At 49.7% G+C, this 13,951-nt stretch overlaps 1 protein-coding gene across 3 annotated transcripts in view; it reads right to left on the bottom strand.

Moving 5' to 3' along the window:
• The window catches only part of MARCHF6 (membrane associated ring-CH-type finger 6), a 590,605-nt gene that overhangs the window by 391,690 nt on the left and 184,964 nt on the right, over positions 1 to 13,951 (bottom strand). The window lies entirely within an intron of this gene.

The raw sequence follows: 13,951 nt of genomic DNA, 5'->3' as shown, positions 1-13,951 counted from the left end.
TCGGACCTTATGTCCCGTAACCCGACCGTGCAGTGCGAGACCTGCCTGAGCATAGCAGAAGGAAATACAAGCAGCTAACCAGTTGGACAGGGTGCTCTTGGAAACTGGGTGCCCCAACCTGTTAGGGTCGAAGGACAAAAACAACTGGGGGGCCGTCCGATGAGACTGGGTGCGTTGGAGGTAGAAGGCCAATGCACGCTTGCAGTCGAGAGTGTGAAGCGCCACCTCTCCGGGATGAGAGTGGGGCTTGGGGAAGAACACAGGTAGAACAATGGACTGGTTGAGATGAAAATCAGACACCACCTTAGGCAAAAACTTAGGGTGAGTGCGGAGGACCACCTTGTCATGGTGGAATACCGTGAAAGGTGGGTCCGCCACCAAGGCCTGCAGCTCACTAACCCTCCGAGCAGAAGTGAGGGCGAGTAGGACGATCACTTTCCAAGTGAGAAACTTAAGATGACACTTATCAATAGGCTCAAATGGAGGTTTCATCAGTTGAGCTAGGACCACATTGAGATCCCAAACCACCGGAGGCGGTTTGAGGGGAGGATGAACATTCAGGAGCCCCTTCATGAAACGGGAAACTAAGGGATGGAGTGAAAGAGCCTTCCCTTCCAGGGGTTGATGAAAGGCAGCGATGGCGCTGAGATGGACTCGAATGGAATTGATCTTCAGGCCAGAGTGAGATAAATGGAGTAAATACTACAGAACCAAGGACACAGGGACCGACACCGGGTCCTGGCGGTGAGAGGAGCACCAGGACGAGAATCTAGTCCACTTCTGAGAATAGCAGAGTCTAGTCGAGACCTTCCGAGAAGCCTCCAACACTTCCCTGACTGACTGAGATACAGGGAAGGAAGTCAAGGGGAAAGAAACCAAGCAGTCAGATGAAGAGACTGAAGATTGGGATGCAACAGTGAACCCCGACTCTGAGATAGCAGAGAGGGAAAGACAGGCAGAAGTAGAGGTTCCCTGACACTGAGTTGAAGTAGCAGGGAGAACCAAGGCTGGCGGGGCCATCGAGGAGCGATCAGGATCAGAGTGGCCCTCAGAGATTTTAGATGGACCAGCGTCCTCGGAATCAGAGGAAACGGCGGGAACACATAGAGGAACTTTCCCTCCCAATCTAGGAGGAAGGCATCGGCCTCGAGACGGTCCGGGGAGTATATCCTTGAACAGAAGAGAGGCAGTTTTTGATTGTCGGTGGAGGCGAACAGGTCTATCTGGGGAGTCCCCCACGTGTCGAACACCTGTCGCAGCACCTGAGAGTGCAGGGACCACTCGTGTGGCTGGAGGAGGCGGCTGAGCCTGTCCACCAGGCAGTTTTGTTCCCCTTGGATGTAAACCGCTCGAAGGGAGATGTATTGGGAGACCGCCCACTCCCAGAGCCATAAGGCCTCCTGGCAGAGGGGCCAAGACCCCGTCCCTCCTTGCTTGTTTACGTAGTACATCGCCACCTGGTTGTCCGTGCGGACGAGAACCACCCGGTCGTGAAGCAGATGCTGAAAGGCCACCGCGGCGAGGTAAATGGCCCGAAGCTCCAGCACGTTGATGTGGCAGTGACGGTCCTCTGTGGTCCAAAGGCCTTGCGTGTGTAGACCATCTACATGAGCCCCCCAAGCGTACTCCGACGAGTCCGTGGTTAGGACCTTGTGGTGTGGCGGGGTGAGAAAGAGCAAACCCTTGGAAAGATTTGACGAGTCGGCCCACCAACAGAGCGATCTTTGCAAGGAAGGAGTCACTGTCACGTGGCGGTAGATCGGGTCCCGATCCTGTCGCCATTGTGATGCCAAGGTCCACTGTGGTAACCGCAGATGGAGGCGGGTAAGCGGGGTAACGTGGACTGTGGAGGCCATATGGCCGAGGAGCATCATCATCTGTCGTGCCGAGACGGTAGTCGATCTCGAGACTTGTCAGCTCAGATTTACCAATGCCTCCTGACGCTGAGGAGGGAGGAAGGAACGCAGACGGACCGTGTCCAGCACGGCCCCGATGAATTGTAAGGACTTTGGGAAGTTTATCTCGAACCCCAGACACTGAAGCACAGTAATAGTCTGTTTGGTCACTGAGATAACCCCCTCCCTGGTCGAGGCTTTGATCAACCAATCGTCCAGGTAGGGGAATACCTGCAGACCCTGGGAGCGCAAGGTAGCCGCGACTACTACGAGGCACTTCGTGAAGACTCGGGGGGACGAGGACAGGCCGAAGGGGAGGACCTGATATTGCAGGTGGAGGTCCCCCACCTGAAAGTGCAGGAACCTGCGGCAAGCAGGGTGCACCAGAACATGGGTGTAGGCCTCCTTCAGATCGAGGGAGCAGAGCCAATCGCCTTCGCTGATCAAGGGGTAAAGGATCGGGAGGGAAAGCATCCGAAACTTTTCCCGTACCAGAAACTTGTTCAGGCGCCTTAAGTCCAGGATCGGGCGCAGGTTTCCTGTCTTCTTCGGTACCAGGAAGTAGCGGGAGTAAAATCCTTGGCCCCTTTGATTTTGAGGGAGGAGGTCCTGTGCCTCGGAGAGGAGGAGGGGCAACTGCGCTCGGTTTGGAGGACACGCACTTGGTGGGCAGTCGGGGGGTACCTCCCGAAAGTTGAGCGAGTACCCTGATGAGATCACGCCAAGGACCCATGAGTCCGACGTGATGGCTTTCCAGCGAGGGTAGTAGGCTTGAAGGCGGCCCCCGATGGGGAGGGAGCCCGCCCCCGTCCGCTCATTCCGTCAAAAGGACGGAGATGGCTTCGCCTACGCCGTGGGCTGTGACTTTGGTGGAGCCCTAGAGTTAGCCTGGGGGCGTCGCGGCGGCAGTCTTGAAAAGGCCGGTGTGGACTTCTGGGGGTAGCGTCGAGGTAATCCCCGGAAGGGGCGAGAGGTCTGTGGTTTAGGCTTCTGTCGGACAAGAGACTCAAATGAGCGTTCGTGTTCAGACAGCCATTTCGTAGCAGCTTCGATGGTGTCGTCAAAGAGTTCCTTCCCGATGCAGGGGAGGTTGGCTAGTCGATCTTGCAGGTTGGGGTCTATATTGACGAGTCGTAGCCATGCCAGCCGGCGCATGGCCACCGCGAAGGCGGCGACCCTGGAAAATAGTTCAAAGCCGTCGTAAGCGGCGTGGAACAAGTGTAGCCTGAGGTTGGAAAAATCCTCGAGGAGGAGGCTGAACTCTGTCTGGCGAGGGGTGGGTAAGCTCTCCGAGAAGGAGGAGAGCCGCCCAATGAGGTGCTTCAGGTAGGAGGAAAAAGTGAAGGTGTAGTTCAGGACTCTGGCGGTCATCATAGAGTTCTGGTACAACCGGCGTCTGAATTTGTCCAGTGTCCGGCCTTCGCGTCCAGGGGGGACCGCCGCGGACACCCTCGAGAGGTGAGCTTTTTTCAGAGATGATTCCACCAGCAGGGATTGGTGGGACAGCTGTGGATGCTCAAACCCCGGGTGAGGTACCGTCCGGTACTTAGACTCCATTTTGGATGGGACCGCTGTCACCATGTAAGGAGTCTCGAGGTTCCTGATAAGGGTCTGCTCGAGTACCAGGTTCTGTGGTAGCCTGAGGGACTCTCGGGGCGGGGAAGGCATATCCAGCTCCGCCAGGTATTCCTTGGAGTACCTTGAGTCAGATTGTAGGTCCAAGTCAAGGGCACGTCCCATGTCCTGGACGAACCTCATGAAGGATGGTCGATGGGGTCCCGTGGCCCCTTGCGGGGACGTTGACCGAGACAGCCGTTTGGCTGAGAATGAAGGAGAAGCCTCCCTCGAATAGAGGGGCTCTCGCTCGGATCCTCGGTCCGATACCGGAGACGTGCTGTGAAAGCGCTCTGGGGTCGAGGACCTGCGTCGCCTCGAGGAGCCCCTCGGGGACAATGCCGGGGTTCTGGGGACCGACCGGTGCCTGGTCGGGGATCCCTCCCCGGACTCCCTCGGCGAAAGCCTAGGGCCTCGGGCCGGAGCTCCGGACCGAGGGGGAGTCAATAGGAGCTGTGGGTTGGTAAGAGACAGCTCGGTGACCCTTAGCGGCTCCCCCGATCGAGTCGAGTGTGTGCGCCCTCGTACCAGAGGGGAACTCAGGGCTTTCTTAGAGAGGGGTCTCGATTTTCATTTTGAATGCCTTGAATGCTTCGAATGCCTCAGGGAGGAATCCAATGAAGAGGAGAGGCGACGAGAACAGCGCGGTTTCCCTCGAGGGGTCTCGGCGTGTTGCTCAGGCTGGTCCGGCGCATGCGAGGTCGAGGCCGAGGCCGGTTGGAGGTGAGCCATGGCAGCGGATAGCTCCGTTGTGATCATCGCTCGGAGCAGGTCTGGAATACGGGCACGGACAGCATCGATGGCATGTCCAAGGCCGCTGTGCTCTCCACCGGGGGCGATCTCGCTTCGGAGCATTCCCGAGGGGTGGAGGCACGTCCCGAGGTCTTCGGGGTTTTTGCCGGGGCCGTGGGTAATGAGTTTCCACTCTGTGCGGCCATTGTCCTCGAGGTTGGCTTCTTTGACGATGTGGAACCTGAGGAAGGAAGAGGGGACTTACCCGGGGCAGAGGACTTATGAGAGCTCGATGTCTTCGAAGTCGAGTCCCGAGGTGGGGCCGATGTACTCGAGGCCGAGATCGAGGCCGGGGCCGATCTCGAGGCTGAGGTCGAGGGTTGATCGGTAGCAAATAGCTCTGCCATGCGGGCCCGTCGGCGGCGGAGCGCCCGCTGTTGAAAAGTTGCACACCGGGGGCAAATTTCCGTTGGATGGTCGGCCCCCAGGCAAAGGATGCACCAGCGATGCGGGTCTGTGAGAGATAGAAGACGCTCGCACCCGGTGCACTTTTTAAAGCCCGTAATGGGCCGGGACATCCAGGCGGCTGCGGCCAATCAGGCCTCGTGGTCGCGGCGATCCGGGAAAACCCCGGATCGCGAGAAAAAGGCGCGAAAAGTGCGATGAGCAGGAAGAAAAAATTTTTCGTTATGCACAGCGACTTTTACGAAGAAAGGAAAAAAAAAATAGTAAATCGCGGTGCAAAGAAGGCATTAGGGCAGCGCTAAGAAAAACGTGTCTTCTTAGCACAGCGGAAAAAATCGAACTGGAGACCACGAGGAGGGGATGCGCCCTCTAGTGGAGCAGGAGGCACACATGCGTGGTGCAGCCAGCAAGCTTGAATCTTCAATCAAGTTTGCTTGAAATGCTGTCTGCATCGGGGCTTTGTAGATGACGTCACCTACATGTGAGAATATCATAGAAACATAGAAACAATAGACGGCAGATAAGGGCCCACGGCCCATCTAGTCTGCCCACCTTAACGTCCCTCCCCTACCTTTGCCCTGTGAATAGATCCCATGTGCCGATCCCATTTGGCCTTAAAATCAGGCACGCTGCTGGCCTCAATCACCTGTAGTGGAAGACTATTCCAGCGATCAACCACTCTTTCAGTGAAAAAGAATTTCCTGGTGTCACCTCGTAGTTTCCCGCCCCTGATTTTCAACGGATGCCCTCTTGTTGTCGTGGGACCCTTGAAAAAGAAGATATCTTCCTCCGCCTCGATGCGGCCCGTAAGATACTTGAACGTCTCGATCATGTCCCCCCTCTCTCTGCGCTCCTCGAGCGAGTATAGCTGTAATTTGTCAAGCCGTTTTTCGTATAGTAGATCCTTGAGTCCCAAGACCATCCGGGTGGCCATTCTTTGCACCGACTCCAGTCTCAGCACATCCTTGTGATAATGCGGCCTCCAGAATTGCACACAGTATTCCAGGTGGGGCCTCACCATGGATCTATACAATGGCATAATGACTTCCGCCTTACGATTGACGAAACCCCTTCGTATGCAGCCCATGATTTGTCTTGCCTTGGACGAAGCCTGCTCCACTTGATTGGCAGACTTCATGTCCTCACTGACGATTACCCCCAAATCTCGTTCTGCTACCGTTTTTGCTAGGATCTCGCCATTAAGGGTATAAGACTTGCATGGATTCTGGCTGCCCAGGTGCATAACTTTGCATTTTTTGGCATTGAAGTTGAGTTGCCATGTCCTAGACCATCGCTCCAGTAGGAGTAGGTCGTGCATCATGTTGTTGGGCACTGAATCTTCGTCTGTTGTGCATTTGCCCACTACATTACTCAGTTTGGCGTCATCGGCGAATAATGTTATTTTACCTCGAAGCCCTTCTGCCAAGTCTCTTATAAAGATGTTGAATAGGATTGGGCCCAAGACTGAGCCCTGTGGTACTCCACTAATCACCTCCGTCATTTCATGCCTGCTTGTCCTGGGATAACACTTATACAGTTCTCACAGTCTCTTCCTTGCTTCTTTGCAAGAGAGAATTAAGTCATTAGTATTCAGAGCTCTCTGACAGGAGAAAACCAAACATCTGGTAATACGTACATGTCCGAGACAGTAAGCAGGCTAAATTAAATCTGACAGGGCAGGCCTTCATGAGTCATGACTTTCTACTAGAAATAAGATTATTGAGGTAAGAACCTAGTCTTCCATTCTAGTGCAAAAGGCATACGAGTCTTAAATCAGTGGGATGTTGATGTGGCCCTTCGGCTCAAATGAACCTGGGGGTGGCAGCCTATTAAAAATGGACAGATGTGGTGGAATAGGCAAGCATGAAATATAAAATAGCCACTACGCTTTCTTCTCATCATTTTGGATTTTACTAGTGAGGGAATATATATTGATAAGATAGGGACTTAATCCAAGAGAAGGCTTTATGAGTGGCCATATAAAATTACAATTGGATAAGCAAGAACATGAATCAGGTAGACAAATATGATAATATAGTGATCTGGAAAAAAATATATGTGCTTTGTGCTGAGGTCACTGGAAACAGGGAAAGAGCAGCATTCTCTTAGGACCCTAGAATTAATTGATAGCTTTGTTGAAGGACAAGAGAAGATAACTTAGACTGTAGCTTAGTTCCATTGTTTCAATGTGTGCCTAGTCTGGTCTCCAGAGACCTGTGGCAGATAAGGTTTGGCTTTTGACCTAGTTGCTATAGAGATGGACTTTTCTTCTTACTACAGAGATTACATTCCAGGGGAGGGGGGTTCCCTCTCCTTTTTTGCAAAATAAAGTTAGAAATGCTAATTGGATATACCAAATGTATAAATTTTAGTAAACTATTACAATACAAATGTAGGAACTTTCATATTCAAGGGTTCAGATTGAAATATAATTAACTAAAAATTGTACTGGAGGATTCATATAGGAAAATGTAGGTTTTGTGGGATTGGATTGGCCACTCCCCTTCTCTTTCACTGAGACATAGGATTTTCAGTGCAGGCTTTTAAGTGACTCAGTAATATGGGGGCAGCAGTTTGACTTTTAAGGAGAAATGATTTAAAGCTGAGTGTATGGATAAATTTTCCTCTAAGTATATTATATTGTAATACTTTTTCCTGGTTTCTTCTGTATCTTTCTTTATTAGATAAACTAGTATTAAAATGTAACTTTTAGGAATTCTTGTGTGAGGGGGAAGACACTCCCACAATATGCATGCAAGTGCCTTATATGGTATCAAGTATTCTTGACCCATTATGTGCAGACAGTAAAAATGTCATCATATATTACGTATACAAGTGGACTTAGTGAGAACATTTATTCAGAATAGCTGCATTTACATTTTCTGATTGAAATGCGTCTCCATTGTACAAATAATGTCTTTTGTAACAAGATGTCTGTTAAATTTTAATAAACAGTATTTTATTGGAAATATTTGTACAATTATCATTATTCCAGTGCATCTAAGAGCTGGGAAGAAGCAAAACTCTGCTCAGATGTACCAAAGCTGTCTCCTGAGTCTAGGGCAGGAGAAATGAGCCTGCTGTTAGCACCAAGGACCCAAAAGTGGTGTCCAGCCATGCTGCCACATACCCCATATAAAACTTTTTAAAAGGATGAAGGATGCAGCTGCCCTGCCAACCTCCTCAGACAGAACCGCACAGGACTCTGCCCATGAAGAAGCTACCCTCCTCGTAGAGCGTACTATCAAATCAGTGGTTGTTTACCACACTCAAAGTACGCTGACGAAATAGCCTTGCGAATCCATCTTGAAATGGATGCCTTAGAAGCCGGTTTCCCACATGGCTAGGACTCGTCAGTACAAAAAGATGATCTGAGAGACAAAAATTATTCATCACCTCAAGGTAATAGAGAAGAACTCAACTAACATCCAGGAATGCCAAAATTTTGTCCTTTTTCTTCAAACATGGCATGGATCGCGGACAGCTGGACTTCCTGATTTACATGGAAGACCAAGACCACCTTTGGCAAAAAAGAAGGTAGTGTGCATAGTAAGTCGCCAGCCTCCTTAAATCTGAGGAAATGCTCTCTACACAACAAAGTCTGGAGCTCCAAAACCCTTCTTGCCAAGGTGAAAACTACCAGAAAAAATCATCTTAATGGTAAGATCCATCAGTAATACCTCTTGTAAGGGCTTGCACAGGCCTTGTTGAAGGCCTGCAAGACAATGTTAAGATGCCTCGTCGGAATGGCTGTCATACAGGACAACGCAGCCACAATGCTCCCTTCAAATACCTGGGTACTTTGGGATGGGAAGCCAAAGAAACTTTCTACACTCAAAAGCACGAGGCCTGCCACCTGCACTTTGAAGGAACCAAATGCCAGGCCCTTCTCAAGTCCATCCTGAGGAGACACTAGGACTGCGGACATCAGAGCCTTAAAAGGCTCTACATTCTACTTAGCACACCAGTGCAGAAACATTTTCCAAACCTTAGCATAGGCTGCAACAGTTGCTGATTTCCTAGATCTCAGGAGGGTAGCTATGACTACCTCCAATTAGAACTTCTACGCTAAGGCCATAAACCTAATGCACTCCAGATCCTCCAGGGCAACTGTATCCTGCAAGATAAGAGTTGGATGAGACATTTCTCCCTCTGTAGCCAAACCAGATACATGTACCTGGAGCAACCAGGAAAACAAACCTCAAGTGGGTAGCTATTCTTTGAATGACTCAACATATCATGGGCCACAGGGGAAACATGTCCAACAATCCTTTCTCTGGCCAAAGCTGTACTAGAACATCCATGCTGAAGAACCAAAAGACTTTTGTTGGTTATTGACGCCATCAGATCAAATGTCAGATGCCCTCAGAACCTCACAATGCTATTGAAGGCCTTCTGGAACAAAGACCACTCCTCCGGGTCCAGGTCTGCCGGCTGAGTCAGCCTGCACATTGTCCACTCCCACTACATGTGGTACTGCTAGAGTCTGTAGGATGTACTTCTGCCTAGTTAAACAACTGGGCCTTGAATCAACAGTGCACACTTAGTGCCTGCCTGCCTGTTGACGTATGCCACAGCTGTGGCCTTGTCCGAGAAAACCCTAACCAATTGCCTTTCAGGGTGCTCTCCAATGACTGCAGTGCTAGATGATTGGCTCACAGCTCCAATCTGTGGATGGACTGCTTCCTCTGAGGGCAACCACCAGACCTAAACTGGATGGCCCTTGCAAAAGCACCCCCAGCCATAAAGACTGGCACCCGTTGTCAGGATCACCAGAGAGGAGATGCAGAGAGCCAAGCCTTTGGACAATGACTTCAGTTGGAGCCACCAACGCAAACTTTGATGCACCTCCACTGTCCTGGCAAGGGACATCTGGAGAGATCCATCTGCAGAGACCAGTGAGACAATAGTGTGTCCAGAAGAGGGTGTAGATCATGGGTGTCCAATGTCGGTCCTCGAGGGCTGCAGTCCAGTCGGATTTTCAGGATTTCCCCAATGAATATACATGAGGTCTATTTGCATGCACTGCTTTCATTATATGCTAATAGATCTCATGCATATTCATTGGGGAAATCCTGAAAACCCGACTGGATTGCGGCCCTCGAGGACCGACATTGGACACCCCTGGTGTAGATGAACTTTTCCCCAAGGGACAACCTCTGTGGTTGCAACCAAAGACCGCTATCAGGACTCTTCAATCTCTCCCTAAGTTTGGAGAGTCCCCATAGACTGGAAAACAGCTAACGTCGTTCCACTGCACAAAAAGGGTTGCAGGACAGAGGCTGCAAACTACAGACCGGTGAGTCTCACATCAATAGCATGCAAACTCATGGAAACACTAATCAAACGTAAATTAGACGCAATCTTGGATGAGGAGAATCTATGGGATCCCAGTCAACACGGATTCACCAAGGGTAGGTCCTGCCAATCCAATCTCATCAGCTTCTTTGACTGGGTAACAAAACAGTTAGACTTGGGAGAATCGTATACCTAGACTTCAGCAAAGCTTTCGATAATGTCCCGCATCGCAGGCTGTTGAGCAAGATGAAATCAATGGGGCTGGGAGAAACACTAACTACATGGGTCAATGACTGGCTGAGTGGCAGACTTCAGAGGGTGGTAGTTAACGGTACCCTCTCTAAAACATCGGAGGTGACCAGTGGAGTACCGCAGGGCTCAGTCTTGGGCCCGCTCCTTTTCAACATATTCATAGGTGACCTAACTCAGGGGCTTCAAGGTAAGGTAACGTTATTCGCTGACGACGCCAAACTATGCAATATAGTTAGACGGCAATTCACCTGATAGTATGACACAGGACCTACATTTGTTGGAGCTTTGGTCCTCGACCAGGCAGCTGGGCTTCAACGCTAAGAAATGCAAGATCATGCACCTCGGCAGCAGAAATCCGTGCAGAACTTACACCTTGAATGGTGAGACCTTAGCTAGAACTTCAACAGAACGAGACTTGGGAGTGATCATCAGCGCAGACATGAAAACTGCTGATCATGTGGAGAAGGCTTCATCTAAGGCAAGAGTTGTTAGGTTGCATCCGCAGGAGTTTCGTCAGCCGGAAGTCATAATGCCATTATACAGAACCATGGTGAGGCCTCATTTGGAATACTGTGTGCAATTCTGGAGGCCACACTACCGAAAAGATGTGCTGAGAGTAGAGTCGGTGCAACGGATGGCCACCAGGATGGTCTCGGGGCTCAAGGATCTATCGTACGAGGAAAGACTGAAAAATTTGCGGCTGTACTCACTCGAGGAACGTAGGGAGAGAGGAGACATGATCGAGACGTTTAAGTATATTACCGGCCGTATCGAGATGGAAGAAGAGATTCTCTTTCTCAAAGTGACAAAACCATAGGAGGTGGCATTGTCAGGATCTCCAAAATCTGGCATCTTAGGTTTAGTTTGCAATGCTCAGGAAGAAAAACATAGCCTTCTATTGTGTTAAAGTGGATTTATTTATTTTAAAAATTTATATACCGCCTAAATCTAAGTGGTTTACATAAGAACATACAGAGTACTAAAGCACAAACAACATATAACTCAGATATATCAACAACACTAATTCTTTGTATTTCTCATAAACTTGTTATAAATTTACTCTAGGGATTGGATAATCGTACTGAGGTCCTGTAGCAGTTGGACAACTTACATCCCTGCTTTCTTGCTGTCGGCCTTTACTACGATCTGATCCGCCAGTCGTCCATGTGTGGATGTACATGGATCCCTGCCTTGTGCAGACACACTGCTGTAACTACCCTCACCTTGACCGAATGGAAGTGCTGAGAATCAAAAATGTCTCTTTAGCACATGGAATCTTAGGAACTTCCTGTGGGCTGGAATATACAAGGAAGCCTCTGTCAAATTCAGCGAGGCTAGAAATTCCCCCGGCACTACCGAAGCTATATCCAAATGCACAGTCTACATCCGGAATCAGGGCACTTTCAGTGCTGCATTGACCAACTTCAGATCCAAGATTGGCTTCCAGTAGTCTGAGATTTTCTTGGGCACAATAAAGTATATAGCCCAAGCACGATTCCTTGGTCGGTATGGATTCTATGGCTTGAATATCTATTACTACAAAAATGCCCCAAAAGCAAAAATCAGGTACTTAAGACACAAAAATATAAGCAGGGAATACCCTAGGGCATTACAGGCAATATGATTCCCTGGCTTCCACACTTAAAAACAGCATATCAACTTAAGTTTAAATATTAAATTTTTTCTGAGTGAAGGAGCACCCTCAGTGTGAGTTTGAAAGCTCTTAAGAGCAGCTCGGCAGAGCCACTCTGATGCTTAAAGAAGCAGAGCCAGCAAACCAAGAGCAGGCAATACTACTCCAACCAGCCACACACCATCATTTAGGTGCTCCTGTGTGCTTAATAAGTGCAAATTCAGTGCAAACACATGCCCAATAGATAACTAAATAAGTGGAATGCCAGTAAAAAGCAGAAAATCAACTGTCATGTAATGCCCCGAATGCCTGAGCCCACTGATCCAAAGGCAGAAAAATTAAATCACAATCACTTGTCCCTTCAAGTACTTAGCTGAATATACAATCCTGTTGTCACATAGTACCGGAGGCAGCCCAAGTCCTTTTATATTCAAGGCCAGAATTAAAGTGCAGTACTGTTTCACCACGGCTCAACCCAGCAGGGTTTCAGGGCCAAAGCCCCTTCCTCAGGAACCGAGAGGAAAAACGCAGCTGTAGGTCAAGGTAAATCCGGGCAGGCAAGGCAAAGGGGGAGGAACAGGAGACGCCCCACAGCAGGGAGGATAAGAGAAAAAAGAGCCACAATCCAAGACGTGGCTGAATTCAAAACAGAGCAAAAATCAAACAAAAACTGCTTCCTGGATTGTGGGCAGGTCTTTTTTCTTTTCCTCCCTGCTATGGAGCATGTACTTATGAAAGCTGCCGGGAGCAGTGTCATGATGACATTTTTTATTTTCTGAGACTCAACAGCTATAGCTGCATCTCCTGTTTCTCCCCCTTTGCCTTGCTTGCCCGGATTTACCCTGACCTACAGTCGCATTTTTCCTGCTCGGTTCCACCAGTTCTTGCAGGTGAACATTCAGAGGTGACACTGACAAACCCCCGTGCACAATAGCTGGCATGACCCCTGACGGTGCAGCTAGACCCCAATAAGTCATATAGTCTTCTAACATAAGACCAACAAAATCAGGGGCAAAGTCCTGAACAGGATGCCCTAAGGATATCTTCAGAGGCTCTTCTTGTCTCCTCATGGACCCAGAGGCGACGGCACATCTGCGCTACACTGAAGATGCTGTGTCACCATTTAAGGGTTCTGGAAGGGACTTTTGTCCCAAAAACTGAGCCACCTGCAACTAATCACCCAACAGGGACCAGAGGGGACTAAGCCCAGCACTCCTACCCCCTCATGGGCTCCACGGCACATGGAACACTGACGCTCCTCAGCCGGCCATCCAGCACAAATCTGGCATGAATCAAGGGTAAAATGGCCCGAATTCATTTTAATCAAAATCAAGGTGTTTTGAGATAGAGGCTTTTAAAATTAAATCAGGAAATCCAAGATGGCCAAGGTGGCAGTGTTTTGGCACCAAAAACTGACCTAGGGAGGCTAAACAAGATCATAAAAAATTCAGAAATATTGTTTTTTGGAATTAGGAGACCCAAATCCTAGCTTCAGGGCGCGGCGCGGCGCCCCCCCGCCCCCCCCCCCCCCCCCCGACATCTCCCATAGGAAGCAATGTACTGTACTTACAATCTGCTGATGCTGAAACAGCAGGTGAGAAATGAAGTCCCAATGCTTGTTTGAGCTGCCAGTCACATCCTGAAAAAGTCTGAAGCCCCACAGCTCCACACACATCGTCGGGGGGGGGGGGAGGAGGGGAAGAGATGCAGCCAACTTCTGATATAGCCCTCAGGACCAACACGGAGCTATACAGCCTGCGCTCAAGCTCCAACAATAACCAACAATGAGCCTCTTCCAGATAGAGCTGCCCCAGACAGAACTGCCCCAGACAAACTGGGGACCTCAAGCACAGAGAAGCCTCAAATTCAAGATAAAAAACCAAAAATAACAAACTGAAATCAGAGCACATTAAGAAAACACCTTCAACTCATGTGTAGAGGGAGAAACTGAAGAGCTACAGCACAGCCCAGGGATACAGGAGGTGGAACCCCAAAATGTAGATGCCTTCTACACAACTTGCAATTAGAGGTGAATAACCCACTGCTTCAAGACTCAAATGCC

This window comes from Geotrypetes seraphini, chromosome 2, assembly GCF_902459505.1.
Source record: "Geotrypetes seraphini chromosome 2, aGeoSer1.1, whole genome shotgun sequence".
NCBI classification, from domain to species: domain Eukaryota; kingdom Metazoa; phylum Chordata; class Amphibia; order Gymnophiona; family Dermophiidae; genus Geotrypetes; species Geotrypetes seraphini.
This window is presented reverse-complemented; position numbering and strand designations above follow the sequence as displayed.